We start from the raw sequence: 27,565 nt of genomic DNA, 5'->3' as shown, positions 1-27,565 counted from the left end.
CTTGGACTTCAGCAAAGCCTTTGACACTGTCTGCCACAAGAAGCTCCTAGCCAAGCTGGCAGCTCATGGTTTGGACAGATTCACTCTGTGCTGGATCAAGAACTGGCTGGATGGCAGAGCTCAGAGAGTGGTGGTGAATGGTGCCACGTCCAGTTGGCAGCCAGTCACAAGTGGTGTTCCCCAAGGATCAGTGCTGGGCCCAGTCCTGTTCAATATCTTTATTGATGACCTGGACGAGGGCATTGAGTCCAGCATCAGTAAGTTTGCAGATGACACCAAGCTAGGAGCAGGTGTTGATCTGTTGGAAGGTAGGAGAGCCCTGCAGAGGGACCTGGACAGGCTGGATGGGTGGGCAGAGGCCAATGGGATGAGATTTAACAAGGCCAAGTGCAGGGTTCTGCACTTCGGCCACAATAACCCCAAGCAGCACTACAGGCTGGGGACTGAGTGGCTGGAGAGCAGCCAGGAGGAAAGGGACCTGGGGGTACTGATAGATAGTAAGCTGAAGATGAGCCAGCAGTGTGCCCAGGTGGCCAAGAGAGCCAATGGCATCCTGGCCTGCATCAGGAACAGTGTGGCCAGTAGGACAAGGGAGGTTCTTCTTCCCCTGTACTCAGCACTGGTCAGGCCACACCTTGAGTACTGTGTCCAGTTCTGGGCCCCTCAATTCAAGAAAGATGTTGAGGTGCTGGAACATGTCCAGAGAAGGGCAACAAAGCTGGTGAGGGGCCTGGAACACAAATCCTATGAGGAGAGGTTGAGGGAACTGGGCCTGTTTAGCCTGGAGAAGAGGAGGCTCAGGGGTGATCTTATTACTGTCTACAACTACCTGAAGGGACATTGTAGCCAGGTGGGGGTTGGCCTCTTCTCCCAGGTAACCAGCAATAGAACAAGGGGACACAGTCTCAAGTTGTGCCAGGGTAGGTATAGGCTGGATGTTAGGAAGAAGTTCTTCACAGAGAGAGTGATTGGCATTGGAATGGGCTGCCCAGGGAGGTGGTGGAGGCACCGTCCCTGGGGGCCTTCAAGAAAAGACTGGATGAGGCACTTAGTGCCATGGTCTAGTTGACTGGCTAGGGCTGGGTGATAGGTTGGACTCGATGATCTTGGAGGTCTCTTCCAACCTGGTTGATTCTATGATTCTATGATTCTACCTCCAGGGACAGCGACTCCACCACCTCCCTGGGCAGCCCATTCCAAAGCCAGTCACCCTTGCTGTGAAGAACTTCTTCCCAACAGCCAGCCTACACCTACCTTGACACAGCTTGAGAGTGTCACTTGTCCTCAAGGAGCCCAAGCTGAAGGGGTTTCCCCACTGTCCCTGGAGATGGCTCCTGTCACTTGTATCTTCCTTCCCCTGTGGATAATCTGTGCATGGCACATGGTGGTGCCAGCCTGAGCTGTGCTGGGGTGATAGGCAGCCAGGAGAGACAGCCTGGGTCGCTCCATGTGTTTCATGGGAAGGATTCCAAGGGCTGTTGGTCTCTTCTCCCAAGTCAACAGTGATAGGAGAGGGCATGGCCTCAAGCTGTGACTGTGTAGGTTTGGACTGGGCATTAGGAACCATTTTTTCCCAGCAAGAGTGGTCAGGCATTGGAATGAGCTGCCTGGGGCAGTGCTGAAATCACCAACCCTGGCTGTGCTGAAATGTCATTTAGGTATGGTGCTTGGGGATACGGTGTTGGGGCAAACCCTGTAGAGTAGGGTTGTCAGTTAGACTTGGTGATCCTGAGGGGCTCTGCCAACCTGAGTGCTTCTGTGATTCCTTGTACAAGAAACCACTGCAGGTTACAGGCACAGAATCATAGAATCAACCAGCTTGGAAGAGAGCTCCAAGCTCACCCAGTCCAACCTAGCACCTAGCCCTGTCCAGTCAACCAGACCATGGCACTAAGTGCCTCAGCTAGGCTTTGGTTCAACACCTCCAGGGATGGCAACTCCACCACCTCCCTGGGCAGCCCATTCCAATGGCAAATCACTCTCTCAAAATTACCTCTGAACCACTTTCACCTCTGTTGTACTTTAGGCATCTCCTCTGCTGAAATCTCAGCATGTTTGGTGAAAACAAAAGTTGTTATCCTGACCCCCAGCTGATGCAATGCTCAGGGCTCCTTTAGGCTGCCATTCTGTCAGTCCATGTTGGTAGGGCTGCTAGGACTTGTGACAGATTTTATCCAATGATACTCTCAAAAGTTGTCTTTTAGCCAGTGAGCAGAATCTCACAGTATCACAGCATCACCAAGGTTGGAAGAGACCTCACAGATCATCAAGTCCAACCCTTTAGCACAGAGCTCAAGGCCAGACCATGGCACCAAGTGCCACGTCCAGTCCTGCCTTCAACAGCTCCAGGGACGGCGACTCCACCACCTCCCTGGGCAGCCCATTCCAGTGTCCAGTGACTCAGTGAAGAACTTTCTCCTCACCTTGAGCCTAAACTTCCCCTGACGTAGCTTGAGGCTGTGTCCTCTCATTCTGCAGGAACTAATTATCTCACGAGCAAATATCATTTGCTCAATGCCATAATGACATGCAGTTAGAAGTCAGTGAAACCTGTGTATCACAGATCAGCACAAAGCAAAGGAACAGAAGGAGGCTAGTTCCACAGAAATAATGCTTTTCATGTGCAAAGCACCACATGGTGTCTACAAAAGCTCAGAAAGAGACAAGGAGTGGGAAGAACATTAAATGTACACACTTGACATCTAGAGGAGAATGTAAAAGATGTGACTTGCTATGAGACTTCAGCATCTTACAAGCAGTGCTCTGGTTTGCATTAAGCAAATTCTGAGGCTTGTGCAAAATGCCTCTGCTCTTCACAACTGAAGTGTCGATGGAAAGCAAGCACAGCAGTGTGAGTCCATGTCTGAAGTGCAAACAGATGCTGCTTATGAATGAGCTTTCCACTGCTTAACCATTGCCTCTAGTTATTGCCTTCTAAAGAGGAAGATGAAGCAACTCTGCATGCTGTGGGTGCTTGGCTGGCTGGCTGCAGCATGGGAGTGAAATTGCAGCTCAGAGTCTCTGAATGCAGTGGATGAGCTCCATTTTTAAAGAGAATTTGGCTGCCATTTGCTTTTGGAACCACTTCTTTGTTCTTCTTCTCTCAGCTAGGAAACTATGCCAAATAGCCATGCTAAAATATATGAAGAAGATAAAGAGACACTTAAACTCAGCTCACATCTGTAGTGTGATTTCCTGATCAACAATACCTCCAGAACACCTTCTTGTTCCTTTATTATCAAGAAGAACCCTGCACTTGCAGAGCTGACATCTGTGCCTGCAGCTGGACAGGGCAGTTTGGCAGTGGGACAAGCCCTTAATTCAGAGCGTAGAAGTGCACAAGAAGAAGAGGAAGTGTCTTGGGTACTGCTGAATTGCCAGATTGTGGCTTAGAATAGTTGCTTCCTGAAGACTCTTGCAGGCATATCACAGAATTGCAGAATGGTGGGGGCTGGAGGGTCTTCTGGAGGTAACATGAGCCAGCAGTGTGCCCAGGTGAGCCAGTGGCATCCTGGCCTGGATCAGAAACAGTGTGTGGCCAGCAGGACAAGGGAGGTTATTCTGCCCCTGTACTCAGCACTGCTCAGGCCACCCCTTGAGTGCTGTGTCCAGTTCTGAGCTCCTCAATTCAAGAGAGATGTTGAGGTGCTGGAAGGTGTCCAGAGAAGGGTGATGAAGCTGGTGAGGGGCCTGGAATACAAACCCCATGAGGAGAGGCTGAGGGAGCTGGGGGTGTGCAGCCTGCAGCAGAGGAGGCTCAGAGCAGAGCTCATTGCTGTCTACAGCTACCTGAAGGGAGGCTGTAGCCAGGTGGGGTTGGTCTCTTCTGTCAGGCAACCAGCAACAGAAGAGGGGACACAGTGTGAAGCTGTGCCAGGGGAGGTCTAGGCTGGATGTTAGGAGGAAGTTCCTGCAAGAGAGAGTGATTGGCCTTGGAATGGGCTGCCCAGGGAGGTGCTGGAGTCACCGTGCCTAGAGGTGTTGAAGCCAAGCCTGGCTGGGGCACTTAGTGCCATGGTCTGGTTGACTGAACAAGGCTGGGTGCTAGGTTGGACTGGCTGAACTTGGAGGTCTCTTCCAGCCTGGTTGACTCTATGATTCTGTGTTCCAGCCTAAAGCCTTCACCTAAATCACACTGTACAAGAACGTGTGCAGGCAGGTTTTGAAAGTCTCCAGAGAAGGAGACTCCACAACCTCTCTGGGCAGTCTCTGGGCAGTCTGCTTCTCAGCAGTCCAGTGCTCCATCATCCTCTAAGTAAATAATTATCTCTTTATGTTTAGGTGGAATTTCCCATGTTCTAAGTAATGCCTGGTCCCCTCTTCCTATCACTGGGTACCACTGAGAAGAGCTTGACCCCATCATCTTGACATGTGCCCTTTAGATACTGATAAGCATTGATAAGCTCCCATCTCAGTCTTCTCCAGACTAAACAGCTCCAGGTCTCTCAGCCTTTCTTTATAAAAGAGACCCACCAGTCCCCTAAAGCACCTTCATGGCCCTCTATTGGACTCTCTCCAGTAATTCTGTCTCTTAAAGTGGGGAGCCCAGACCTGGGCACAGTTCTCCAGCCATGACCTCACTAGGGCAGAGTAAAGGATCCAAAATTTCTAAACCTCTTACTAATATGGGAGCAATCCAAATGGCTTCCAGTAGAGTTCTCCCTGATTTTGCTACCCTTCTGCTGTGCCAGCAGATCTTGTGTGCAACCAGTCATAGGGACCTCAAAGCTCATCCAGTTCCACCCCCCCCTGCCATAGGCAGGGACACCTCCCACTAGAACAGGTCACTCAAGGCCTCATCCACCCTGGCCTTGAACACCTCCAGGCAGGGAGCAGACACAACCTCCCTGGGCAACCTGTGCCAGTGTCTCACCACCCTCACTGCAAAGAACCCTTTCCTAACATCCAGTTTGAATCTCCCCTCTGCCAGTTCAAACCCATTACCTCTTGTCCTGTCATTACAAGACCTTGTCAAGAGTCCCTCCTCAGCCTTCCTGTAGCCCCCTTCAGATACTGAAAGGCCACTCCAAGGTCTCCTTGAAGCCTTCCCCAGGCTGCAGAGCCCCAACACTTGCAGTCTGTCCTCATAGCAGAGCTGCTGCAGCCCTCTGAGCATCCTTGTGGCCTCCTCTGGACTGGCTCCAACAGTTCCATGTCTCTTGTGTTGGGGGCTCCAGAACTGCCCCCAGGACTGCAGGAGGACCAACATCAGCTTGGATTTCTTGTAAACCAACAAAACTGAAAGCACAGACAACCTCTGAGCACCTTGTGGCCCGGAGCACTGCCTTGCAGTCAGCTAGGTGTCAAAAACAGAGTGGCAAGAGCAGCACAAAGGTCTGCCCACCTGAAATGCAAACCTCTCTCCCCGTGAGCAATTAGGCCATGAAACGGGGAGCAGTGAGCACCTCTGCTGGTTTGAAGTAACGAGCGCTATGGGGAAAGCACTGCTTTCTGCCAGTGCCAGCAGCTGAGCTGTGATGGACAGGATGTGTTTGGGCTTCTCTTATTAACTAACTGGCATTATTCATTATTTATCACTATTTTGCCAGCTGCCAGCATGTGTAAGGAAAAAAAAACTGTCTGCGCAGCCCAAACGCGCTGCAAAGATGCGCACAAACTGTTCTAGTCGCAAACTGCTGTTTACATGGCAGGGGTGCCACAGAGCTCTGTCTTGCAGGAGCTGTACAGACCAGAACCACCCTTTTTTTCCCCATGTCCCCAGAATTGACAGCTGGCAGTACTGAAGAGTGAACAAAACAAGCGTTCAAACCCCCTAGTGCTTGTGTTTCGGTGGGGTCGTGTTCAGAACCGCATGGAGGCATGCATGCCCCCGTGACCCAGGGCAGGCTGTGGTCTGCAGCAGGCTCAGCAAGACCAAGTGCAAGGTCCTGCATCTAGGTCAGGGCAAGCCCAAGCACAAATAGAGGCTGGAGAGCAGCCCTGAGGGAAGGGACTTGGGGGTGCTGCTGGAGGAGAAGCTCAACAGGAGCCAGCAGTGTGCATTGGCAGCACAGAAAGCCAAGCAGAGCCTGGGCTGCAGCAGCAGAAGTGTGGCCAGCAGGGCCAGGGAGGGGATTCTCCCCCTCTGCTCTGCTCTGCTGAGACCCCACCTGGAGTACTGCATCCAGTCTGGAACCCCCATTACAAGAAGGATGTGGAGATGCTGGAGTGTGTCCAGAGCAGGGCCAGGAGGATGCTGAGAGAGCTGCAGCAGCTCTGCTGTGAGCACAGCCTGAAAGAGTTGGGGCTGTGCAGGCTGGAGCAGAGGAGGCTCCCAGGTGACCTTCTTGTGGCCTTCGAGGATCTGAAGGGGACTACAAAAAAGCTGGGGAGGGACTTTTTAGGCTCTCAGGGAGTGCCAGGACTGGGGGGAATGGAGCAAAGCTGGAGGTGGGGAGAGTCAGAGTGGCCATGAGGCAGCAATTGTTGAGCATGAGAGTGGTGAGAGGCTGGCATGGTCTGCCCAGGGAGGTGGTTGAGGCCCCATGGCTGGAGGTGTTTAAGGCCAGGCTGGGTGAGGCTGTGGTCAGGCTGCTCTAGGGTAGGGTGTCCCTGGGCATGGCAGGGGGGCTGGAACTCTCTGATCCTTGTGGTGCCTTCCAACCCTGACTGATTCTATGATTCTAAGCCGTTGTAGATTGTACTCCTGGACTGGTAGAAAAAGGACTGTAGAAACAGACTGGTCTTCTTTTTGTTGGTCCCCCTGGTGACACCAGGCATGTGGTGGAGTCACTGTCCCTGGAGGTATTCAAGCCAAGCCTGGATGAGGCACTTAGTGCCACGGTCCGGTTGATTGGCCAGGGCTGGGTGTTAGGTTGGACTGGCTGAGCTTGGAGGTCTCTTCCAACCTGGCTGATTCTATGATAGGCAGAATCTGCTAGATACTAGACACACAAAAATAGAGCAGAGGTGGTAAGTCAGGAGAAGAGAGAGTGTGACCGAGTTTTCACCATGAAGGTGGTGAAACACTGGAACAGATTGCCCAGAGAGGTGGTGGAAGCCTGGAGGTATTTAAGGCCAGGCTGGATGTGACTGAGCAGCCTGGTCTAGTGTGAGGTTTCCCTGCCTATGGCAGGGGAGGTTGGAATTAGATGATCCTTAAGGTCCCTTCCCAATGTGACAATTCTGTGATTCCATTTGGAGGAATCATGGCAGAAGGCAAACAAGGAACAGGAGAGGACCAATCCAGTTGCAGGACTGCATTCCTTGTTGGGAGTTCTACATTCATATGCTTCACATTAGAAAATGAGCATTTGTCCAGCCCAAGTGGTTTCTCTGTGGAGTTTTGCTAGGTGCCTCTGTCAAAGTGAGCTGCAACCTGCATTGAGAAATACTGAGCATTCTTGCTTTTTCTGGCTTCCCAAAATGCAACCCCCACAGCCCTGTGACTCCAGCATTGGTCTCTGAAAGATGCTTCTTCATACCACCTGCACTGTATCACAGTATCACCAAGGTTGGAAGAGACCTCACAGATCATCAAGTCCAACCCTTTACCACAGAGCTCAAGGCCAGACCATGGCACCAAGTGCCACGTCCAGTCCTGCCCTGAACAGCTCCAGGGACGGCAACTCCACCACCTCCCCGGGCAGCCCATTCCAGTGTCCAATGACTCTCTCAGGGAAGAACTTTCTCCTCACCTCCAGCCTAAATTTCCCCTGGCACAGCTTGAGGCTGTGTCCTCTCGTTCTGGTGCTGGCCACCTGAGAGAAGAGAGCAACCTCCTCCTGGCCACAACCTCCCCTCAGGTAGCTGCAGACAGCAATAAGGTCTCCCCTGAGCCTCCTCTTCTCCAGGCTAACCAATCCCAGCTCCCTCAGCCTCTCCTCGTAGGGCTGTGCTCAAGGCCTCTCCCCAGCCTCGTTGCCCTTCTCTGGACACGCTCAAGCATCTCAATGTCCCTCCTAAACTGGGGGGCCCAGAACTGAACACAGTCCTCAAGGTGTGGTCTAAGCAGTGCAGAGTACAGGGGCAGAATGACCTCCCTGCTCCTGCTGACCACACCATTCCTGATGCAGGCCAGGATGCCACTGGCTCTCTTGGCCACCTGGACACACTGCTGGCTCATGTTCAGGTGGGTATCAATCAACACCCCCAGATCCCTCTCTGTCTGGCTGCTCTCAGCCACTCCGACCCCAGCCTGTATCTCTGCATGGGGTTGTTACGGCCAAGTGCAGCACCAGCACTTGGAGCTATGGAATGCCATCCCCTTGGACTCTGCCCATCTGTCCAGGCGGTGCTTAATGCTCAGAGTCCTCATACAGGGGGGTATAGAAGCTGCTGGTTTCACCTCAGACTTGCCATCCAGCTCTGGAAACCTACAGGCTCATCCCGGCAGACAGCAGGTTCTGCACGGGCCAGCAATGTGCCCTTTGTGGCCAAGAGAGCCAGTGGCATCCTGGGCTGCATCAGGAAAAGTGTGACCAGCAGGGCTGGGAGGTTCTTCTGCCCCTCTACTGCACCCTGGTGATACCACAGCTGCAATACTGTGTTCAGTTTGGGGCTCCCTAGTTCAAGAGACACAGGGACCTGCTGGAGAGAGTCCAGTGGGGTGGGACTGAGGGACTTGAGCATCTCCCCTGTGAAGAGAGACTGAGAGCCCTGGGGCTGTTTAATCTGGAGAGGAGCAGGCTGAGAGATCTGATCAATGTCAATCAATATCTGAGGGGTGGATGTGGCCAAGCTCTTCTTGGTGGTCAGCAGCAGTAAGCCAAGGAGCAAGAGCTACAAACTGGAAGGGAAGGTTTCACCTCAACATGAGGAGAAACTACTTTACAGGGAGGGAGCACTGGAGCAGGCTGCCCAGAGAGGTTGTGGAGTCTCCTCTGCAGACCTGCCAAACCCACCTGGATTCATTCCTGCATGAACCACTCTGGTTGATCCTGCTTTGGCAGGGCTGGTTGGAATCAGTGACCTCTGGAGGTGCCTTGCAACCTCTAATATTCTGTGACTGTGATCTGGAAAGCTGATGGACCACAGCAAAGTTCTACCTTGTTTGTGCAAACAGTATGACCTGAAGCTGTTCATAAACATATTGCCAAATACTGCACATGCATCAGATTTCAGTCCCTGTGATGACTTAGCTGCTTCATTACTTTCTCTCCTTTCCTTCCTTCCTTCCTTCCTTCCTTCCTTCCTTCCTTCCTTCCTTCCTTCCTTCCTTCCTTCCTTCCTTCCTTCCTTCCTTCCTTCCTTCCTTCCTTCCTTCCTTCCTTCCTTCCTTCCTTCCTTCCTTCCTTCCTTCCTTCCTTCCTTCCTTCCTTCCTTCCTTCCTTCCTTCCTTCCTTCCTTCCTTCCTTCCTTCCTTCCTTCCTTCCTTCCTTCCTTCCTTCCTTCCTTCCTTCCTTCCTTCCTTCCTTCCTTCCTTCCTTCCTTCCTTCCTTCCTTCCTTCCTTCCTTCCTTCCTTCCTTCCTTCCTCCCTCCCTCCCTCCCTCCCTCCCTCCCTCCCTCCCTCCCTCCCTCCCTCCCTCCCTCCCTCCCTCCCTCCCTCCCTCCCTCCCTCCCTCTCTCTCTCTCTCTCATTTTTTTATATTATGCTTTCCAAAACCAGATCAGAAAATGCAGGTTTTGCAGTGTGTCAGTAACAGAAAGGATATTTTAATGAGCATTCCACTGACCTTAGCCATAAGGGAATATTCTGCACGTTGCAGGTGGTTCAAGGATTTACATACAGCCCTGACAGTGAGCATAGACCATGGTGGTGTCTGTGGATTTAAGTCATAGCATCATAGAATTCTAAGGGCTGGAAGGGACCTCAAGGATCATCTAGTCCCAGCCATGGGCAGGGACACCTCACACTAGATCGGGTTGCTCAGACCCACATCCAGCTTGGCATTAAAAACTTCCAGGAATGAGGCTTCCACCACTTCCCTGGGCAACCTTTGCCACTGTCTCACCACCCCCATGGGGAAGAACTTCTTCCTAACATCCAGTCTGAATCTACCCACTTCTAGTTTTGCTCCATTCCCCCCAGTCCTATCACTACCTCACACCCTAAGAAGTCCCTCCCCAGCTTTCTTGTAGCTTCATTCAGATAATGGAAGGCCACAAGAAGGTCACCTCAGAGCCTTCTCCAGCCTGAAGAACCCCAACTTTCTCAGTCTGCCTCCATGGCAGAGTAGCTCCAGCCCTGTGATAAGCCTTACAGCCCTTCTCTGCACATGTTCCAGCTTCTCCAGACCTTTCTTGTAACAGCTGCTCCAGAACTCAATGTGGTAATCCAGGTGGGGTTTCACAAGAGAGGAGTAGAGGGGGGGAAATCACCTCCCTCAGTCTGCTGTCTACACTTCTTTTGATACAACCCCAGAATATGGATGGCTCTCTGGGCTGCCAAGTGTGCCCTGATGGATCTTGCTGAGCTTCTTGTCCCTTTCTTCATAGAATCAAGCAGGTTGGAAGAGAGCTCCAAGCTCATCCAGTCCAACCTAGCACCCAGCCCTGGCCAATCAACCAGACCATGGCACTAAGTGCCTCATCCAGGCTTTGCTTCAACACCTCCAGGCACGGCGACTCCATCACCTCCCTGGGCAGCCCATTCCAATGCCAATCACTCTGCCAACAACTTCCTCCTAACATCCAGCCTAGACCTCCCCCAGCACAACTTGAGGCTGTATTCCCTTGTTCTATTGCTGCTTGCCTGGCAGAAGAGACCAACCCCCACCTGGCTACAACATCCTTTCAGGTAGCTGTAGACAGCAATGAGGTCTGCCCTGAGCCTCCTCTTCTGCAGGCTGCACACCCCCAGCTGCTCTCAGCCAGTCTCAAGCCAGCTCTTGTTGAGCTTCTGTCCACCAGTACCCCTAAGTCCTTTTCTTGAGGGCTGCTCTGAAGCCAGCCAAGCAGAGGCACAACCCCTGGAGCATCTGTAAGTGCAGTGGGTTGAAATGCCCTTCTGCCCGCAGGCTCCTGAGGCACCTGCCGACTGCTGCCGCGCGTCTGATGAGAGAGCCACAGGGTGTCCTAAGGCAGGGCCGCAGGAATGGCTACCTGCTGCGGTTGCTAGCAGCCTTGGAGATGCTTCACAGGATGACAGAGAACAGGAACACTTTAGAGTGAGGTTCTGGCTGACAACTAAATGACAAACCTTAACTCTCCTCTTCTCCCCAGTAGCCCAGCACCAAGCTCGTTACAGGTGTGAGAGGGTTTAAAAAAGAAAGGCACAATTAAACCAAGGTGTTCCTACCAAAGTAAAGGTACTCCCACCTGAAACAGTGCTTCTGATTGTGCCTGCAGGTGCCACACCAGCGGATGAGGAAGGCTGTTTGCGTGCCCAGCTCCAGAGATACAGGTGCAAAGCAAGGTCAGTTCATTTGCAGCTTTACTTCACAGTCTCTGATTTCATTTGCAGGCTCTCTAAACACTGTGATGTTTGTAATACTTTGCTCCTCTGATACCCTTCTTCCAAGCTGTGTGTCTGGCTCCCAGGTCTATGAGCCTGGAGCACAGTGTGAGTCTTACAGGATCAAGCTAGTCTGAGATTCACAGATGAGATACTGGAGATAAATAATGACCTTTCATAGAATCATGGAATCAGCCAGGTTGGAAGAGACCTCCAACATCATCCAGTCCAACATATTACTCAGCCCTATCAGAGGGCTATGAGGATGATGAGGGGACTGGAGGGCATGGCTTATGAGGAGAGGCTGAGAGACCTGGGACTTTTTAGTCTGGAAAGAGAAGACTGAGAGGGGATTGGATAAATGCTTATAAACATCCGAGGGCTGCCAGGAGTGGGGGACAGGCTCTGCTCACTGCTCCCTGGGATAGGACAAGGAGCAATGGGTGTGAATTACAGCAAAAGAGGCTCCACCTCAACACAAGGAGGAACTTCTTTACTGTAAGGGTCACAGAGCACTGGAAGAAGCTCCCCAGAGAGGTTGTGAGGTCTCCTTCTATGAAGACTTTCAAGGCCTGTCTAGATGTGTTCCTCTGTGATCTGTGTTAGATAGGATTGTCCTGCTCTGGCAGGGGGGTTGGACTCGATGATCTCCTTGGGTCCCTTCCAGCCCCTAACATCCTGTGAGCCTGTCCAGTCAACCAGACCATGGCACTAAGTGCCCCATCCAGTCTTTTCTTCAACACCTCCAGGCACAGTGATTCCACCACCTCCCTGGGCAGCCCATTCCAATGCCAATCGCTCTCTCAAAATTACCTCTGAACCTCAGGTTTCCCAGAGACTGCCCAGAGAGGTTGTGGAGTCTCCTCTGGAGACTTTCAAAAGCAACCTGCACACATTCTTGTGCAGTGTGATCTAGGTGAACTTGCTTCAGCAGAGGCATTAGGCTAGATCATAGAATCAACCAGGTTGGTAGAGATTTCCAAGCTCATCCAGTCCAACCTAGCACCCAGCCCTGGCCAATCAACCAGACCATGGCACTAAGTGCCTCATCCAGGCTTTGCTTCAACACCTCCAGGGACGGTGCCTCCACCACCTCCCTGGGCAGCCCATTCCAATGCCAATCACTCTCTCTGCCAACAACTTCCTCCTAACATCCAGCCTAGACCTCCACCAACAACTTGCATTTTTCTCTCATCAAGTGGCATTCAGTCACTTCATTTTTGCAGTGAGCAAGCTAAGATGTTTCTTTGCTATCCAAACCCAATGCTTCTGTCTATGCTGTGAGCAGTGCTGTCATATGGGTTTATTTTAAGAGGTGTGAATCTATGTTTTCATGTTCAATGTATTTCAGGTGGCCTGTGAATCCTCAAAGTAAGGAGCAGGCACTTGAAATCCTGAATGATAAAGAAGAGGTGTAAATGGTAGCTTGTAGCAGTGTTAAAAAGCTTCACCTACACAGAAACCAGGGCAATATTTACTGTGAGTAGTAAATATCTGTAATGGTTATGTGGAGCTTTTCAAATGGTATTTCATGGCTACTTTGCCTTTGAGTTATTCTTTTAAAAGTTCAGCTCCTGATGAAAACAAGTTGTATAGCTTATGGTATTACTCCAGCAAAATGATTTCCATAAATAAAGCAAGAGGCAATAGGAGGGAACATATATAAAGATTAATGCATCAAACTTTTAGGCTTACACTGACTAACAATAATTTCTGAGACTTAAGTTATTGGGAAGGAAATCTCTCAGATGGAAACAGGCAACAAATCCAAAACTACCTGAGCAGCATAGGCAATTTACTTTCCTTCCACTTAAAGAGCTGTGTTTTTATAGCTGTTTTCCTTGAGCTTATTGATTTCACATGCAATTTTCTCCAGAGACAGAAAGCAGCTAGATTTAGCACACAAATAGATGTAGACAGCAATTAATGTCTGTGCTGTTTGTCAGCCCAGTGCAGCTGGTGAGAACTACTTCCCTGTGCAGGGCAGAAAAGGGAGCATTCCCATCCCACCAAACTGCGTGGGGAGGTGACACTGGACAGGCAATGGCAGGTCTGATCCTTCTGATGTGGTCAAGAGATGCAGGTCTAGAGACTGGCAGTTGATGTTGCCTTCCACACAAAGAGAAAAGCGACAGATGCAGATGCAAAATGACACCTTACCTGCTATCACCTTCAAATTAATTGCCAGTGAATTAGGTGTGGAACAAATAACTGTAAGAAACTGCCAGAGAATGTAAAGTCACAGTATCCCAGTATCACCAAGGTTGGAAGAGACCTCACAGATCATCAAGTCCAACCCTTTAGCACAGAGCTCAAGGCCAGACCATGGCACCAAGTGCCACGTCCAATCCTGCCTTGAACAGCTCCAGGGACAGCGACTCCACCACCTCCCCGGGCAGCCCATTCCAGTGTCCAATGACTCTCTCAGTGAAGAACTTTCTCCTCACCTCCAGCCTAAATTTCCCCTGGCACAGCCTGAGGCTGTGTCCTCTTGTTCTGGTGCTGGCCACCTGAGAGAAGAGAGCAACCTCCTCCTGGCCACAACCACCCCTCAGGTAGTTGTAGACAGCAATAAGGTCACCTCTGAGCCTCCTCTTCTACTTTCTACTACTGAAGAGCAGGTGGAAATTTCCACCCTTTTCTACCTACTTCAGCTCTGTTCTTGAGTTCTGCTGTCTTGCCATGTCCTTTGTCACTCTATGGGGATCCCTTTCAGTGGGTGATAATCCTGCACATGGTATCTCACACGCCAAAGAAGCATAGTAGGTTGAAGAGGTACTGTTCCCACATGACATGCCCTTAATGAAACTTACAGGGTAAAGTGGTGGTCAGAAATTGTGACAAGAGTGCAAGGTTAGAAGTAAATCATGAAAGAGAATCTGGAAATGCAGCTGTCCACCGTGACTTTCAACACTGAAAACCCAGGAGTGCAGAGCTGATGGGGAGCATGATTTGACGCTCTTAGGAACCTGATTCCTCATTTCTGTTCTCCTCGTTTCTGCCAGAGCTGCTCTGTATACTGTGTTACTTTTGGGACATGGGAGGGGTTTTTTAAGGACTTCAGGAAGCCTTCATCACAGGATCAGAGGGAAAGGACCTCTGGAGATCATCGTGTCCAACCTCCCTGCCAGAGCAAGACCATGCAGTCTAGCGCAGGTCACACACTGTGAGCTCACAGATTGCACAGGGTCTGTTTACAGTTTGCAGGTGGAACACTTGCCAGTTTGCAGCACACAGTTTTGGTTCATAGTTGACTACAACTATACTGACTGATATCATTGACATCCATGCTCTGCAGGTGCCTGAGTAGCTGCTCAGAAGTGCCTGGGCAGGCAGCAGAATTCGAGCCTCTAATCAGGCATGTCTTGTGCATTCTTTCTCAAAGTAAAGCACTGTTTGCCTGAGAAGCCTAAGGCAGGCAGGAGCCAGACATGGTGCCGTTAGAGTCTGAAACGGGTGCCTTGTGCTGTGGCTGTTGTAAGACTTCTCATTCCAGAGGGTACAACACCCCAGGCTCTGACTTCTACAAGGCATCAGTGTGGGAAGCTTCTGCTGTGTGACCTGCTTCTAGGAGCCTTAAGGTTATTTTCACTTATTCAGTGGTCTCTGCAGCCAGCTTTGACTTCTTGCACCTTTTCCACAGGAGCCTTAAGGCTATTTTAACTTACTCAGTGATCTTTGCAGCCAGCTTTGCATTCTTGCACCCTGTCCACATACTCAGGAACCCACAGGTCCTGAAATTACTCAAAACTTTGTATGTGGAAGGTGGCTCCTCTAGTCCAACCCCCCTGCCAGAGCAGGATCACCTATAGCAAGTCACACTGGACTGCATCCAGGCGGGTCTTGAATGCCTCCAGAGAGGGAAACTTCACAACCCCCCTGGGCAGCCTGCTCCACTGGAAAGAAAATGCATACCCTAGCAAGACAGCTCTACGTAGTGCTTCCTGCAGAAACTAAGAGTTCAGTGAAAAACAGATCCTAGATTTGAGGGCTTAGAGTGTAGAAATGCCAACCTTAGAGTGAAGGATTTTTGTTCTCACCTGGTGCGATGCTTTGGGAGTTACCCACCCCCCACACTCACAAAATCACCCAGACTACATTCAGCCAGCTGGAAGATAAGGAATGAAGCTTCATAGAATCACAGAATCAACCAGGTTGGAAGAGACCTCCAAGATCAGTCCAACCTATCAACCAGGCACAGCTTCGTTGCCCTTCTCTGGACATGTTCCAGTACCTCAACATCTCTCTTCATTTGAGTAGACAAGAACTGGACATGGCACTCAAGGTGTGGCCTGACCAGTGCTGAGTACAGGGGCACAATAACCTCCCTTGGCCTACTGTTCACAGCCTAGCACAATATACAAGCAGATATGTGCAATATTTGCAGCTGTATACAGAACTAGACAAGTTAAAGGTAATACAGAAACACAGCAGCCCTCCCAGAAACCAGAGTCCCCAGGAGGGGCTCCCAACCACCCTGCCACCTTCTTTCCACCTCTCTACCTTATCCCAGAGCATGCCTTACATGCAAGGTGAGTTTGGAGGATTGGCAAGGGGGGTTAGGTAGCAGAATTAGTTGGGTTACACAGCAAAAGCCCAGGGAGAAAAGCACAGACACTGATTCTGACAGATAGAGACCGTCCACACTCTCTTTATCTATGTGTTCTCATCTCAGCAAGCCTATGAGTGCAGTAGACATCACCACTGTTTCCTTTTCACAGCCTATAATCTATTTTTTCTCATTAAAATTAGCCTCAAACCAGCACCCCTGGATGTGGCATGTGAAAAGGAAGAGCATCTTTAATTTGTGCCCACATTCAGTAGTGCTGCATCAGTACTTTCTCTCCGTGTGCATTCAGCTTTCTCCGGACGACGAAAGCTAAGCACATATTGACTCTTTGAAATGCATATTGTCCTGATACAAAGGCTCTTGTTGCTACTCTAAAATATGCTCCAAGTACCTCTTTATGATACCTATCAGAATAATAAACTCTGAGGTTTTGATGCCCATAATCCTTTCGTCAAAGAAATGGAAGAGCTTTTGCAATTTGCCCGCGACAAAGCTCATCAATCACAGCGGTCTCCACTCTGTAATCTCCCATTATTGCATCTGAATTTATTTCTGGGTCTCCACTGCTCCTCAGTGCTTTGCATATGCACTCGTTGTCCCTAGAAGATTTATGCACCTCCCTCTTGACCTTCACAGCAGTTTAACAGGTCTTTAAATAAAACACGGAGCTGGGGTTGTTTAGCCTGGAGAAGAGGAGGCTCAGGGCAGACCTCATTGCTGTCTACAACCACCTGAAGGGAGGCTGTAGCCAGGTAGGGGTCAGCCTCTTCTTCCAGGAAACCACCAACAGAACAAGGAGACACAGTCTCAAGCTGTGGCAGGAGAGGTCTAGGCTGGATGTTAGGAGTAAGTTCTTGACAGAGTGATTGGCATTGGAATGGGCTGCCCAGGGAGGTGGTGGAGTCGCCGCCCCTGGAGGTGTTGAAGCAAAGCCTGGATTGAGGCACTTAGTGCCATGGTCTGGTTGATGGGACAGGGCTGGGTGATAGAATCATAGAATAAAACAGGTTGGGGGAGACCTCCAAGATCATCCAGTCCAACCTAGCACCCAGCCCTGGTGATAGGTTGCAGTGGATGATCTTGTAGGTCTCTTCCAACCTGGCTGATTCTGTGATTCTGTAATGAGTTACTGCAGTCAGAGATGCTCTGAAAGGTGAAGTGGAGAATTCTTGCTGGAAATGCAAAAGTTCTGCTGTCTGAATTCTGATTTTAATGAGACAACACAAAGTAGCTTTGAACAGTAGCTTGGTTTTTGTTTCTCTGTGCTGCACAGAAGTCACACACAGAGTGAGGAGTAAAACAAATGGGTCACAGCTGTACAGTGCACTTGCTACCTCCTCAGACACTAAGCTGGGATGAAGTTAGGGAGGCAAGCTCAGCCTCGGTCTCCCCAAGCCTGTGTTAAAACCTCGAACAATGCATAGCTTTGTTGAAAGTATCACAGTATCACCAGGGTTGGAAGAGACCTCACAGATCATCAAGTCCAACCCTTTACCACAGAGCTCAAGGCTAGACCATGGCACCAAGTGCCACGTCCAACCTTGCCTTGAACAGCCCCAGGGACAGCAACTCCACCACCTCCCTGGGCAGCCCATTCCAGTGTCCAATGACTCTCTCAGTGAAGAACTTTCTCCTCACCTCCAGCCTAAATTTCCCCTGGCACAGCCTGAGGCTGTGTCCTCTCGTTCTGGTGCTGGCCACCTGAGAGAAGAGAGCAACCTCCTCCTGGCCACAACCTCCCCTCAGGTAGTTGTAGACAGCAATGAGGTCTCCCCTGAGCCTCCTCTTCTCCAGGCTAACCAATCCCAGCTCCCTCAGCCTCTCCTCGTAGGGCTGTGCTCAAGGCCTCTCCCCAGCCTCGTCGCCCTTCTCTGGACACGCTGTCAGAGAGTGTAAGGTTTCCTTACCTCTTTCTTCCTGCCTGACTCTAATCAGCGTGTCAAAGCACTGGGCAGAGTTCGTGCAGTGTGCCAGCGAGACAACTTGGGCTCTGCTTCAGTGCCAGCCTTGGCAGCTTCAGGTCATGCTGCGTTATGAGGAGGACGTTCACGTTTGCACTCGCAGCAACAGGTCAGCAAGGCAGACGTTAGAGAAACTGCACTAAAATGGATTGCACCAGGAGAAACGAAACAAAACATTCTGGTTGAGGAGTTCGGCAGGGTGGAAAGCACCACGTTTGCTGGGAAATGATGTATGAGGTGGGGCTGAAGTGTCCCCAGTTGAGTTTATTGCTCCTCGGAACCGTCCTTGTTCAGAGTTCCTAATCTGTGCTTAAATGCTTTGTCTCAGCGAGAAGGCGAGGGAGGGGGAAACGATGTGACAGCTTTAATTATATGTAAGAGAATGCGGAGGAGATCAAAGCTGAAGAGATAAAAGCTGCAACTACTGTAGCGCATAGACGTTTCTTTTGAGTCACAGCCGCCCTTCAGTGCAGAGCTCCGGAGGCAGCCGCCCTACATTCAGGACAGTCGCTGCTGAACCGAGGTCTCCTCTGACGGTGTCTTATGAGCTGCACCGGCTGCCGCTGGCCGGCCCCGCACTTGGCGCAGGCACCACAATGTCTGGGAGGGTTCACAAGCGAACAGTGAACCAAACGGTGCCGCCTGGCTCCGCGGCTCGGAATGCGCCCCCGCGGGCTCTGCTGCTGTGATCTGCCTGCGGAGATGGCAGCTGGCCCTGGGCCAAGGGAAAATCAGTCCTGTGTCTGCGCACCTAACCAGAACCCCTGTGGTGGTAATGACTCTGCCACAGTTTTCATTAGCTGGGAATGCTTTAACTTTGCCAGGAAGGGTTTTCTTTTACACCTTCCACCCCCCCTTCATTTTTATTGGTGCTGTATGATCTATTACCAAACCAAAGTCATCCAACTGCTGTGTCTCCTTTCTGAAAGCCAATAGTTAATAAAGGCAGTGTAAGCCAAATCAGGCAGCTGCCAACATTTTGCCCAAAGCTCCATCTTCACAGCTCTTGTTTGCTTATTTGCTGTAAATGCAGAGAAGGGGGACAGAGCTGTGAGGAGCCTGGAGCACAGCCCTGGGAGGAGAGGCTGAGGGAGCTGGGGGTGTGCAGCCTGCAGAAGAGGAGGCTCAGGGCAGAGCTCATTGCTGTCTGCAGCTGCCTGAAGGGAGGCTGTAGCCAGGTGGGATTGGTCTCTTCTGCTAGGCAAGCAGCAACAGAAGGGGACACAGCCTCAAGCTGTACCAAGGGAGGTCTATGCTGGATGTTAGGAGGAAGTTGTTGGCAGAGAGAGTGATTGGCATTGGAATGGGCTGCCCAGGGAGGTGGTGGAGTCACCGTGTCCCTGGAGGTGTTGAAGCCAAGCCTGACTGGGGCACTTAGTGCCATGGTCTGGTTGATTGGCCAGGGCTGGGTGCTAGGTTGGACTGGATGACGTCTTCCAAGCTGGTTGATTCCAAGCATATATGTTCTAAGCACAGTGCAGCAGACGATTCATACATCCAGAATATGCTTCCCCCCATGCCCCTGGCTGGTACACACTGGCTGAAGTGCAGCTCCACTTTGCACAGCCATGTTACTAAAGCTGTTAGGCATGGCTTAGGACTTCAAACCAACATGTTAGCATCTCTGCAGCCCACACACTTTTTCTTCAAGCTGTGTGACAGAACACATTTCCACAGTCCCTGTGGGGTTAACCTTCTGTAATCAGTAGAAGCTTTTTCCCTGCCTCTGCGCTCCCTGACAGCACCAAGAAGACTGAGGCTCTGGCTTCCTGTCAGATTCAGGAAAGACTTATCCTTTGCCTCAGAAGGTGTCAGAGGAGGTAAAATGATATTTCCAAGTTCTTTTCAATGCCAAAAAATAGCCTTTCTCAAGTACTGTACTGGCCATAGGGTGGGAGATAAGAGACAGCCTGGAGTGTGGGGCTCTCAGAGCCTGTGCCAGCAGAAGGCTCTGTGGGACTGCCTGGGCTCAGTGTTTGTCATTCCCCACTCTACCGGGGCATATAGTCCAGTATTAAACCTAAAGCCCTTAAACCTCCTTAAGACTGCCCAGCTGTTTTGCAGGCACAGGCTCAAAGACTTAAAAGTCATGATGCACAATGGGGATTTGGTAGCAAAACCAAGATCCAAGCCAAGCCTTCAGTAGCTTGGATGCACGGATATGCGACAGGAGATTTCTAACAAGCAACACAAGCTGCTGGAAATTCTCCTGAACATAAGCAGATAGGAATTAATTCTGAGCACCACTACATGCTTTTGTACCTCTATTATAAGAGACACATTAATCACATTTCCTAACAACAAAGGATTCACTATTTCTTCATAAAGGCAAGAGCTTCCAAAAGTTCTCCTGACAATGGGAAGTTTATAGTAAACCTTTCTGCTCGACTGTATCCTTACAGCCTACTAACAGGACCGTACTCTTAACACTTTCAATTCCATACCCCACAAGGTCTAAAGGAATGAATGCTTGGAGGTATTGTAGATACAACAGTGTAAAAGGTAGTGCAATATATTCAGGACAATGGCTTCAGTTCAGTGGCATTGCTCACTCAGGAAATGCATCAACAAGGTGCTTCCAGCCACTGCAGAGGGTTTGGTAAGTGCTTGGAGAAAAGAATCACAGAATCACAGAATCAGCCAGGTTGGAAGAGACCTCCAAGCTCACCCAGTCCAACCTAGCACCCAGGCCTGGCCAATCAACCAGACCATGGCACTAAGTGCCTCATCCAGGCTGTGCTTCAACACCTCCAGGGACAGTAACTCCACCACCTCCCTGGGCAGCCCATTCCAATGCCAATCACTCTCTCTGCCAACAACTTCCTCCTAACATCCAGCCCAGACCTCCCCTGCCACAGCTTGAGACTGTGTCCTCTTCTTCTGTTGCTGCTTCTTCTGTTGGCAGAAGAGCCCAACCCCACCTGGCTACAGCCTCCCTTCAGGTAGTTGTAGCCAGCAGTGAGGTCTGCCCTGAGCCTCCTCTTCTGCAGGCTGCACACCCCCAGCTCCCTCAGCCTCTCCTCCCAGGGCTGTGCTCCAGGCCCCTCCCCAGCCTTGCTGCCCTTCTCTGGACACCTTCCAGCACCTCAACATCTCTCTCGAATTGAGGGGCCCAGAACTGGACACAGCACTCAAGGTGTGGCCTGAGCAGCACTGAGCACAGAGGCAGAAGAACCTCACTTGTCCTGCTGGCCACACTGTTCAGCTATTCTCTAGCAGCACCCCCAGGTCCCTCTCTGCCTGGCTGCTCTCAGCCACTCTGTCCCCAGCCTGTAGTGCTGCTTGGGGTTGTTGTGGACACAGTGCAGAACCCTGCCCTTGGCCTTGTTCAGTCTCTTCCCATTGGCCTCTACCCACCCATCCAGCCTGGCCAGGTCCCTCTGCAGGGCTCTCCTACCCTCCAACAGCTCCACACCTGCTCCTTACTTGGTGTAATCTGCAGACTTACTGATGCTGGACTCAATCCCTTGGTCCAGCTCATCAATAAAGATATTGGACTGGGCCCAGAACTGGTCCCTCCAGTTAGGCAGGGAAATTACAGCTGAAGTAAGAAAGCATCAGTTTAAATTGATGCTGTGATGGGAAACCCTCATTAACCACAAACCACAGTCATCTTCTGTTTGCAAGCTTCTCTCTTAATTTCTACTGGTCCTCATCCATGTGGCTCTGCAGAGAGCTGTATCCTCTGATTTCATGTCAGAGCTGATAATCTGTGTTCAGAGTTGGACAGAACTGGTGCTCATCAAGGGGACAATGTGTGTGTGTGAAAGGCAGGAGCAGCTTTAGGGCTGAATGAAAACAGCCTGCAGTTCTCCGGTGTGACAACCAACATGATAGCTGATGGGTTTCAGAAGAGCACTCAGTGGTCACACAATATCAAGTCATCATCTTCATGCAGATTGGGAGGTGCCCACCCTTAGAGCACTCTGGTTCACCTGTAGCAGTGTTTTGCTTCTTGCCTAGACAGTATAATGTAATGTAGGAATACTAGAGAAAGATTTCACTTTCACTCCTAATAAATTATGTTATGAAGGGACTAGCTCATACACTTTGTGCTGGTTGGAGGCTAACTGGAATATTTTAATGAGAAAAAATAGATGCTAGGCTGTGAAAAGGAAACAGTGGTGATGTCTGCTACACTCATAGGGTTGCTGAGATGGATAAAAACAAGGACACAAACACAGATAAGGCAGAGTGTGTGTCTCTGTCTGTCAGAGTCTGTGTTTCTCCCTGGGTTGCTTCTGTGTAACAAATCCTTCTGCTTCTAACTTCCCCCCTTGCTCATCCTCACAGCTCACCTTCCACACAACCCCATGCAGAGATACAGGCTGGGGTCGGAGTGGCTGGAGAGCAGCCAGACAGAGAGGGATCTGGGGGTACTGATTGATACCCGCCTGAACATGAGCCAGCAGTGTGCCCAGGTGGCCAAGAGAGCCAGTGGCATCCTGGCTTGTATCAGGAGTGGTGTGGTCAGCAGGAGCAGGGAGGTCATTCTGCCCCTGTACTCTGCACTGGTCAGACCACACCTCGAGTACTGCGTTCAGTTCTGGGCCCCCCAGTTTAGGAAGGACACTGAGATGCTTGAGCGTGTCCAGAGAAGGGCGACGAGGCTGGTGAGAGGCCTTGAGCACAAGCCCTACGAGGAGAGGCTTAGGGAGCTGGGGTTGTTTAGCCTGGAGAAGAGGAGGCTCAGGGGTGACCTTATTGCTGTCTACAACTACCTGAGGGGCGGTTGTGGCCAGGAGGAGGTTGCTCTCTTCTCTCAGGTGGCCAGCTCCAGAACAAGAGGACACAGCCTCAGGCTGCGCCAGGGGAAATTTCGGCTCGAGGTGAGGAGAAAGTTCTTCACTGAGAGAGTCATTAGGCACTGGAATGGGCTGCCTGGGGAGGTGGTGGAGTCGTCGTCCCTGGGGCAGTTCAAGGCAAGGTTGGATGTGGCACTTGGTGCCATGGTCTAGCCTTGGGCACTGTGGTAAAGGGTTGGACTTGATGATCTGTGAGGTCTCTTCCAACCTTGGTGATACTGTGATACTGTGATACTGTAAGAAAAACTCTGGGATAAGGTAGAGGGGTGGAAAGAAGGTGGCAGGGTGGTTAGGAGCCCCTCCTGGGGACTCTGGTTTCGGGGGGGGTAGGGGGTGTTGTGTTTCTGTATTACCTTCAACTTGTCTATTTCTGTCTACAGCTGTAACTTTTGTAACTCTCTGCTTGTATCTTGTGCTAAGCTGAGAATACAAAGATTCATCCCTTAACTTCCAGCTGGCTGAGTCTAGTCTGGGTGATTTCATAAGAGTGGGGATGCAGCTAACACCCAAACCATCACACCCTTCAAACAGCATACGTGTACTTGAAACCAGCAACAGAACAAGGGGACACAGCCTCAAGTTGTGCTGGGGGAGGTACAGGCTGGATGTTAGGAGGAAGTTCTTAATAGAGTGATTGGCCTTGGAATGGGCTGCCCAGGGAGGTGGTGGAGTCGCCATGCCTGGAAGTGTTCAAGCAAAGCCTGGATGAGGCACTTAGTGCCATGGTCTGGTTGATTGAACAGGGCTGGGTGCTAGGTTGGACTGGGTGAGCTTGGAGTTTTCTTCCAACCTGCTTGATTCTATGATTCTACCTACCACAATGGACCAGCTTCACTATGTCTCTGCTTTCTCTGGCTTTCACTGTGCAGGAATACTCATCACACAGACTGAATTAAAATTCCCTGGTGTTTAATGAGGGTATCAGTGCTGTTGCAGCTCTTTATTAAGCAAATGTCCTGGAACAACATCATCTATCTTTGCTTTTGTCACTGGGAATAATCACTTCTGGCTCTGGCTGTGTGCAGGCAGGGAGGCAGGGATGCTGGTTTAGTTGCTAGCTGTGCTGCCTGCTGTACTTAATCTTGGACTAATGAAGTTTTGGGGTAGTAACTATTAGAGGCACACACAAGATTGCCTTGGGATAACACCCATGTGCTATTAGCACGGTGTAAGTAATAAAGTAGCCAGGGCAGGTTGGGCTCTTCTGCCAGGCAAGCAGCAACAGCACAAGGGGACACAGTCTCAAGCTGTGCCAGGGCAGGTCTAGGCTGGATGTTGTTAGGAAGTTGTTGGCAGAGAGAGTGATTGGCATTGGAATGGGCTGCCCAGGGAGGTGGTGGAGTCACCATCCCTGGAGGTGTTCAAGAAAAGCCTGGATGAAGCTCTTAGTGCCATGGTCTGGTTGATTGGCCAGGGCTGGGTGCTAGGTTGGACTGGATGAGCTTGGAGGTCTCTTCCAACCTGTTTGATTCTATGATTCTGTGGATGATCTTTGAGGTCCCTTTCAACTTAAACAATTCTGTGATCTATGGAGGTCCCTTCCAACCCCTGACATCCTATGATCATAGAATGACAGACTCATAGCATCAGTCTCTTCCAACCTGGTTGATTTATGGTTATGGTTCTAAGATTCTATGAATATGCTGCTTCGTGACTTTCTAGTACTGAAAACGATGCCCCTTTATCAAAGCAGAAGACAAAAGCAGCATGCAGTGCAAAACAAGAGATCTTTGCTAGCTTACCCAGGAGAACAGAGCTGTATCCTGTGTGCTCTGCTGGAGCTTTGAGGAACTCTGCAAAGCACTCCTGGCAAATCCTGACAAGCTTATGTAGGCTTTCAGAGAAGGTCTCTTGCTCTGATAAGGATGCCAGTAGTTATCACAAGCCTAATAGGGGAATAACACAGAAGAAAACAAGTCTTCATTGTATTTAAAGTTCTTCAGATAAAGAAATCATTTCAGAATGCACTTAAAAGCAGAAGCCTGGGAGCAAGCATGTTATTTGTGACTTTTTCAGAGGCACCGAGGCGTCCCTGAGCCGATGCTTAGAGCTTCTCAGCAGCTTCAGCAATATATATTACTTAAGATAGGCAGCAGCCACTGCAGGCTACTGAGTAATACCTGTTTTGTTGTGAGAGAGAGCTCTTTTGCTCATGTGGGTCAGTTCCCTGGCCATACACTTGAGAACTGCTGTTGGATGAGGCATGCCACATGAGCAACTACAGAGAGACTCACTGTAGGAGAAGACCTGACTGCTGTATTCATTTCACACCTCAACTACTGTGCTCAGTTCTGGGCCTCTCACTACAGGAAGGACATTGAGGTTCTGGAGTGTGTTCAGAGAAGGACAACAAGGCTGGTGAAGGGCTTGGAGCACCTGGGCTATGAGGAGGGGCTGAGGGTGTTCAGGCTGGAGAAGAGGAGGCTGAGGGAGACCTCATTGCTCTCTACATGTATTTGAAGGGAAGTTGGAGCAAGGAAGGGGTAGCCTCTTCTTGGTGGGAAAGAGCAGAGGAAATGGTTTCAAGCTGTGCCAGGGGAGGCTCAGGCTGGATGCTAGGACATATTTCTTCCCACAGAGGGTTCTCAAACATTGCCTGGGGCAGCGGTGGAGTCACTGTCACTGGAGATGTCTAAGCACGCTGCAGAGCTGGCACCTGGGGACACGGTTTAAAGTTGACCCCTTGAGTGCTGGGTTGAAGGTTGAAGTGGCTGAACTCTGAGGTCTCTTCCAAGCAGATTTTTATTGTGCTTGCCTCGTTTTCCAGTCTCTGTTACAGAATGGTGCGAGGTGGATGTGGCCCTGGGGACTCGGTGTGCTTAGGGCATCGCAGCACTGTGCTGCATCCTGAGTGCCCCCTGGGTTAAGTCAAACAGCTCTTGAGGCGCTACCGAACGATCTGTGCCGTGCTTTTCACCCGATCGCTGCAGCCTCTCTGCAGGCTCACAGGAAAGCTTTGCTGTCACAGGTGCACACAACAGGCTGGCAGCTTGCTTGTGTCGGAAGCCTGTCTGTGCCGGCAGCCCCAGCGTTCTCCCAGCATCAGGCAGATCTTTCTGCAGCTCTCTTGCAGTAGCTGTTGCAGTTCAGAGCAGTGATTACACAGACACCTCCTGCTGGTTAAGACCCCTCGGTGATAACTTCTCAGATTGAACACTGCTCTGTTTTGTCAGTGTTGGGCAATTGCACAGCAGTAATCTGAGAAACTATGGGGCTGGAGCAGTGCCCTGTGAGGAGAGGCTGAGGGACCTGGGGCTGTTTGGTGAAGAGAAGACTTAGAGGGGATCTAATCAATGGTTACAAATACATGAGGGCTGGGGGGGTTAAGAGGGAGGGGATAAACTCTTCTCAGTTGCACCCTGGCATAGGACTGAGCTCTGTATTTTCAGTTTTGTACATTCAGCTTGTGCTTCCTGTGCCTTGCCTTTTTGACACCACCAAGCTGGGAGGCTTGGCTGACACACCTAAAGGCTGTGCAGCCATCCAGCAAGACCTGGGCAGACTGAGACCTGGGCAAAGAGGAACCTAATGAGGTTCAAGAGGGACAAGTTCAGAGTCCTGCATCTGGGGAGGAATAATAAACTGCACCAGTACAGGCTGGGAGGTGACTGCTGGAGAGCATCCCTGTGGAGAGGGAGCTGGGAGTGCTGAGGGACAAGAAGTTATCCGTGGCACAGCAATGTGCCCTTGTGGCCAAAAAGGTCAATGGGATCCTGGAATGCATTAAGAGGAGTGTAGGCAGCAGATCGAGGGAGGTTCTCCTCCCCCTCTACTCTGCCCTGCTGAGACCTCACCTGGAATACTGTGTTCAGTTTTGAGCTCCCCAGTTCAGGAGGTACAGAGATCTACTTGAGCGAGTCCAAGGGAGGGCTACAAAGATGATGAAGGGGCTGGAGCACTGCCTGATGAGGAGAGGCTGAGGGACCTGGGGCTGTTTTATAACTATCTGAGGGAGGGGGGTCAAAAGGGCTTTCAAGCCTTGTCTGGATGCATTCCTGTGTGACCTGAGCTAGATTCTCTGGTCCTACTCTGGCAGGGGGTTGGACTCGATGATCTATGAAGATCTCTTCCAGCCCCTAACATCCTGAGATCCTGTGAAATGCAGTAATGTGTCTTCAAACTGAGAGAAAATAGGTAAAGCAAAAGGGCTGTTTGTTTTTCACTCATTAGCAAACAATTAATGACATTAGTATGAGAGAAAAGCACATTTTGCTTCTGATGTGGGTTATAGGAACCTACACTTGAGTGTCCATGGCGGGCGTAGAAAGGAACATTTGTGGCATTATTCACAGTTCCAGATGTCTCCTTGAAAAAAATGTTTGATTTCTTTAGTTTTATTTAAAGCCATAGTGTTGAAACATATATTGAAACATCCCTGCTTGCACAAAAGGTGCTGTAGGAATAGCTGTAGTTGTTGGTACACCCAGTTAGCTTTTCAGAGGGCAGGTAACAGCTCAAAATGAAGCAATGGCACTGGAGCTGCAGTTGGAAGAAGTGTTGCTTAGAATGTGTACAAAAGTAATCCTTGAATCATAGAATCAACCAGGTTGGAAGAGACCTCCAAGATCATCCAGTCCAACCTAGCACCCAGCCCTATCCAGTCAACCAGACCATGGCACTAAGTGCCTCATCCAGGCTTTTCCTGAACACCTCCAGGGATGGTGCCTCCACCACCTCCTTGGGCAGCCCATTCCAATGCCAATCACTCTCTCTGACAACAACTTCCTAACAACATCCAGACTAGACCTACCCTGGCACAACTTGAGACTGTGTCCACTTGTTCTGTCACTGACTGCCTGGGAGAAGAGCCCAACCCCACCTGGCTACAGCCTCCCTTCATGTAGTTGTAGACAGCAATGAGCTCTGCCCTGAGCCTCCTCTTCTGCAGGCTGC

General features: G+C 50.6%; 2 long non-coding RNA genes across 6 annotated transcripts in view; one reads left to right on the top strand and one right to left on the bottom strand.

Annotated features, from left to right (window-relative positions):
• The window catches only part of LOC135177961 (uncharacterized), a 191,922-nt gene that overhangs the window by 97,818 nt on the left and 66,539 nt on the right, over positions 1 to 27,565 (top strand). For 4 of the 5 annotated variants that reach the window (XR_010303277.1, XR_010303276.1, XR_010303278.1 and 1 more), the window contains exon 4: positions 11,231 to 11,297. This is a non-coding gene — a long non-coding RNA (uncharacterized LOC135177961). Of the gene's footprint in view, positions 1 to 11,230; positions 11,298 to 12,687; positions 12,984 to 27,565 lie in introns of those variants that run through there. The other variant, XR_010303279.1, reaches the window with a different exon arrangement.
• LOC135177962 (uncharacterized) overlaps positions 1 to 27,565 on the bottom strand; it is a 136,461-nt gene that overhangs the window by 43,426 nt on the left and 65,470 nt on the right. Inside the window, exon 4 of the long non-coding RNA XR_010303280.1 lies at positions 24,415 to 24,558. This is a non-coding gene — a long non-coding RNA (uncharacterized LOC135177962). The remainder of the gene's footprint in view (positions 1 to 24,414; positions 24,559 to 27,565) is intronic.

The sequence above is a fragment of the Pogoniulus pusillus genome, chromosome 9 (genome assembly GCF_015220805.1).
Source record: "Pogoniulus pusillus isolate bPogPus1 chromosome 9, bPogPus1.pri, whole genome shotgun sequence".
NCBI classification, from domain to species: Eukaryota; Metazoa; Chordata; class Aves; order Piciformes; family Lybiidae; genus Pogoniulus; species Pogoniulus pusillus.
Note: the sequence above shows the minus strand (reverse complement) of the source record. Positions and strands in the feature narration are given on the sequence as shown.